This window comes from Marmota marmota, unplaced genomic scaffold (genome assembly GCF_001458135.2).
Source record: "Marmota marmota marmota unplaced genomic scaffold, marMar, whole genome shotgun sequence".
NCBI classification, from domain to species: domain Eukaryota; kingdom Metazoa; phylum Chordata; class Mammalia; order Rodentia; family Sciuridae; genus Marmota; species Marmota marmota.
In genome coordinates, this window is record NW_026000142.1 from 25,306,829 (window position 1) to 25,312,182 (window position 5,354).

Below are 5,354 nucleotides of genomic sequence, written 5' to 3' on the forward strand. Positions count from 1 at the left end.
TTTAAAAAAAAAAAAAAAAAAAAAGACAAAAATAAGATCTAATTAACTTAAGAGTGGGTCACCATCACTTGATTTTTATTGGGGCACTTTGCACAGATATTCACCATAATACGTTTCATTGCTAATCCTTAACTCTTTATAAAATACTCATTGTTTAGCAGCAATAGTTCTATTTTTAGTTAAATTCTATCTACCTCAAATTTAGTAGAAAGCAATTTTCAACCACAAATACCGCTCTTCTGTATTTAGTAAAATTTTAGCTAATAAAAAAGTAATCAGTTTAATATTAAGAAAAATAAAAAGCTCCTCCTAGCATTCCTATATTATAAAGCAGTCAATAAGTTTAAGCCACTCCAATTTTAAACTCGGTCTAAAAGCTAGAAACACTCATACATCAATATTTTAAATAGATCCCTCTTATTATTTGGCCAGTAACCCAAACAGAAATTTTATCATAAAGCAAAAAGAATATTATACTCAGTAGTAAAAAGTCTCAGAGAACAAAGTATTCAGCAATTTATTCTAACACATAACAAGGTACAGACCCTGATCATTCAGAATATTTGAGATGGAAATATATTCATTTAAACAAAAGCTTTAAATTCACAAATAATTGAGCACCTATCATCTGTTAAGAATAAATCCTTTAGCAAGAAAATCTATTAAATTTTTTTCAAGTAACAAATGTAACATCTTCTAAGAAAATTACATACTAATATTCCCAAAGCAATTGGTTGAACCCAGGGGTGCTCAACCACTGAGTCACATTCTCAGCTCTTTTAATTTTTTTTATTTTGAGACAGGGCCTTACTAAATTGCTGAGGCTGGCCCCAAACTTGTGATCCTCCTACCTCAGCCTCCTAAGTTGCTGAAATTACAAGTGTGTACCACCATGCTCTGCTCCTCTAAGCGGTTTTGACGGCTTTTCAATGTTCTGTTAGTTTTATACATTTTCAGCCCTTTTTTTAGTTTTTTATTTTGAGACAGGGGTAAAGTTGCCAAGGCTGGCCTCAAACTTGTGATCTCCAGCCTCACCCTCCCAATTTGCTAAAATTCTCAGTGTGCACCATACAACCACTCTGTTTTATACATTTAAATATAACTATGGCAGTATATACACATGTATGTCTCAGTAGTAACGTGGAGAAAGGCAGAGCTGTTAGGATTTACATAACATACCTATAAAAATAAACCTACAGGTTTAGTTTAATGCATGAGCCAGGAGTGTTGGTGCAGGCCTGTAATCCCAGTGACTCAGGAGGCTGAGGCAGGATCACAAGTTCAAGGCCAGCCTCAGCAACTCAGCAAGGTCTTGTCTAAAAAGAGGGAGCATGGGGGCAGGAAAGATGGTAGAATGAGATGGACATCATTGCCCTAGGTACATGTATGACTGCACATATGGTGCGATGCTATACATGTACAGCCAGAGAAATGAAAAGTTGTGCTACCACTTGGTACAATGAATCAAAATGCATTCTGCTGTCATATATACCTAATTTTAAAAAGTAAATTGATTTTTAAAAATTAAAAATAGAAAGGTCTGGATATATGGCTCAGTGGTTGGAACACCCCTGGGCATAATCTTCAATAACCACTTACTATAACCATTTCAGTAACTTAAAAATCCAATTTAATAACAGTTATAATTTTCCTGAAACTACTAAAATGTGTATTGAGGGGAGGAATTTCTCCTAATATTTTAAGCAGGTTTTCTCTCTACTTCCTTATTTTTAGATCCAAAAGTCCTACAGTTTAATGTGGTATATATGTAGAAAATTCTCTGACTAGAAGCTATGAGAAGTCAGAAAAGCCAAAATTGTAGGAGAGTTATCAGAGTCCTATAGGGTTGAAATGTAGACCTGTAAAGGTTCTAAACTTAAGGATCAAAGAGATCCTTTACACTGACAACAAAAGCCAAGTATGATCAAAATGTAGTCTCTAAAAATAAAATTAACTCTCCAATTACATTATGGTTTTCTACAAATCCATTTAAACAGATAAACAAGTAATCCCTCAAACTCAGCTATCCTTAGCTATCCTAAGAACAAAACCCATTATCCCCCTAGGGAACAAGTGTTTCGAAACTTTCTGGGAACAAAAATTATACATAACCTTTTAATAAATTTACCTCCACAATTTTTATTATGTATAGTCAATTGATTAAAATATTACTTATAAAGTATTTTAAATAAGGCACAATACTTTTTTTTTAAAGTCTATTTTATAGAAGCAAAACAAAACTCAAAGCAATGAAGCAAGCAAGTATGAAGCTAGTAGATTTCAGGAGGCAGAAGCTTTTATCATTTCTAACTATCATATTTTTAAAGCCAAGTGATTCAAGCTTCTTTGTATATCAAAGACCTGACCAAGGTCACTATCAAGAAAACCCTGGGCATAGGCAGTGTTACCTCCTCTGGCTACATAAATGAAATGTATAAGAATACATCGATTCTTACATTGGATAGTAAGTTTCAAGTACCAATCTTCTTCTGAATCATAGTTCTCAACTACAAAGCCCATAAAATAATTGTATAGCATTTAATATAGTAGTGAAGGATCTTACATACTCAAACAAGAGCATAATACAAATGAGTATTGATCCCAAATCACTATGCAAACTCTCCCATTACTGACCTACATTTCATTACATAATAAAATATTTCAAAGATTCAAAGTAAGGTTGTGTGCTCAACCTTCAAGGATGAAACTCGCTGGTATGCAGAAAATCCCTAAGCCAGTTATTTCAATAATTATTCTGTAGAATAGAACCTCATTATCAACCTTGTTCTCATATTCACCATGAAGTAAATTCTACTCTAAAATATTAAAAATGGATCAGAAAATCATAAAAAGGTGTATATACTCCAGTCTTTTTAAGTACTATCATATTGAAAAGCACTCACTCATCTTTTAGTTGCTCCACAATCTGAATGGTCATTAAAAGCCATTAATGGCCCACTGAAAACCTCCCGCTATGGAAATGATTCTAATTACTCACACTTTTAAAAATATAGATAAATGACACCTGACAGCATTTAATTTTCAGTCTCAGTCCATAAGATTCTGCATATGACAAAAAATGGATTCTAGACCCTATTATGGTAACACTTTTTCTTAAGGTTTATTAGAGTGGACAATCTCTTAATGGGTAAATGGTAATGTTTGGGGGGTGAAGGACCAAGAACCAAACCAAAGCCTTACTGTTTTTACTTACATAATGATGATAAGTATGCTACAAGACAAATTTAAAAGCAAGCAAAATATGGAGCTTCACTTCGTCAAATATACAATTAACTTTGAAAATTCTTAAGGAAAGCTTCAAATACATGGGAAAAAAACAGATGCAAAATATAACAGCATCTGAACACCTAGTGAAGTAACAGGTTTAGGCTTGTTTGTACAGCTCCCTAAAATTTACTCTGAAACAGAATACAAAACCCAAAATGCACAAAATTTGTCAAGAGTTGAATGGAAATGTTTTACTATAGATTAAAATGTCCAATCATATGAAATAGATTACACTTACACACTTAGCAGAATATTTTAATATACTCTGACATATTGAATAAAAGATGGTTGAATTTAACCCAACATAAACTATTACTGGTACCTAAATAATATTTTTAATATTTAACTGCATCCATCCTGACCACTGAAATTTCCAAGACTACCTGAGTGTTTTTATTATTTTAGAAGTGGTATCAATTTATTTGCCTCTCAGGAAAAAAAAAACAATAAAATTAATCTACTAAAACACAAGGATTGTAATTTGCAGTAAAATCGACACCTTTTTGTAAATGACTTGGGGTGGGGGGGAAATCCCAGTCTTTTCATGTAAACATAATAAGCCTGTAATATGCTGCAGACAAACGCACTGCATGGGGTGTGGAGGACCCGAGCTGATTAGATTACCACAACATCAGCCTGGGGCCGCCATTTTTAGAATCTGTAAAGGACAAAAGAGGGAAATTACAGTTTTTACTCCCCATCTCGAAAATTAAAGGGAAAAAAGGACTATTTTCCAACTAGGTATTGATGTTTCCTGTCTACAGCTGAATGCACCTCACCTAATTCTCTCCAAGGTCTTCAGAACTCCAAACACCTTAGTTATTCACATCTCTAAAAGGTGGAATAAAATAGGTAGCACGGGGTTTACTCTAGAGCTAAGATTTCTCTTTGACCTTAAATTGTATCATTCTCAAGAGACAGCTCAGCTAGGACGTATCTACACGGAACTAAGGCTAGTGGAAGAGAGCACTCCGGATTGTTTTTTCTCTCCCTCCTCCCCCGTTTAGCACAGGGAACCGTTTGTTTCTCATCTGAGTCTGCTGCCACAGTGTTTGTGCCAATCCCTTGGTCAAAGTAAGCTTTTCTGAAATAAGCCATATTGTGGATTCTAAGGCTCCGGCACAGTAAAGGACGGCAGTAATGCAAGAGGGGTGGGGGGAGGAGACTGAGAAGGCTGGGTACTGGGGTGACCACCTCAGGGGCGGGTTTATCCTCTCCCAGAGAGGATGAGGAGCTGTCTCGTTTTCCCACAAAGAGGGATGCCCAGGGCGTTCTTTTAGCCCCCTTCATATTTACGAGAGCACTATGCCCGAGACTGCCAATCAAGAGATGGAAAAAGAAGAGAATGGGGCCTACACAGCTTTTCAACACCTGAACAAGACGCAGCTGAGAAAAGCGAGAGCCGGTAGCTCCTGGGACCTCTTGGACACAAACCCTACCAACAGTCACAAGCGTCCTCCTCACCCAAGCGGCCTTAACCCGCTGCCAGGGAGGAGTGCGCCCCCTCCCTAACTCCCACTCTCAAGGGGGTTTAACTGCCAGTTTCCCCTTCCACTACCCTAAAACCCGCCATAATGCTCCATTTCTAGGGACAAGCAAGAGAAAGGATACATTCGATTAAAACGAGCAAAGTCTTGCCCCAGCAAAGACACCTGAGAGTCAATGTCGACTGCCCCCCTCCCGAAGGATAAAGATGAGAAGCCCCCACCCTGCAAACCCCACGAACTCCCACGGAGACGACAGGCACTGACCTGTGATGTTCACACACCAGACACCCGAACCCCGTTATTTGCTCGACCCCCAAGGAGTCTCTCCACACCTTCGCAATCAGACGAACCCCCGACAGCAGCCACTGCGGACACAGGACCCGGCTCCACACACCCCCTCCCCAAACAGCAGCGCGCAGCCTCTTCGCCAGGAGCCAAGGAGTAGGGGAGGGGGCACCCAGGCAGTCAACAAGAACGCAGAGGCGGCGGCGAGGTTGTTCGGTGTGTCTATGCCCCCTCTGTTGCCGCTCCCGAACTCAGGCACCGTCTCCGACTCGGCCCCCTGCTGTCTCTTATACA

At 38.3% G+C, this 5,354-nt stretch overlaps 1 protein-coding gene across 6 annotated transcripts in view; it reads right to left on the bottom strand.

Moving 5' to 3' along the window:
* Positions 1-5,343, bottom strand: part of Kmt2e (lysine methyltransferase 2E (inactive)) — a 91,115-nt gene extending 85,772 nt beyond the window's left edge. For all 6 annotated transcript variants that reach the window (XM_048786151.1, XM_048786153.1, XM_015488371.2 and 3 more), the window contains exon 1: positions 5,040-5,343. The gene's annotated coding sequence lies outside the window, so the exon portion shown is untranslated. The remainder of the gene's footprint in view (positions 1-5,039) is intronic.
* Between the last annotated feature and the right edge of the window lie 11 nt (positions 5,344-5,354).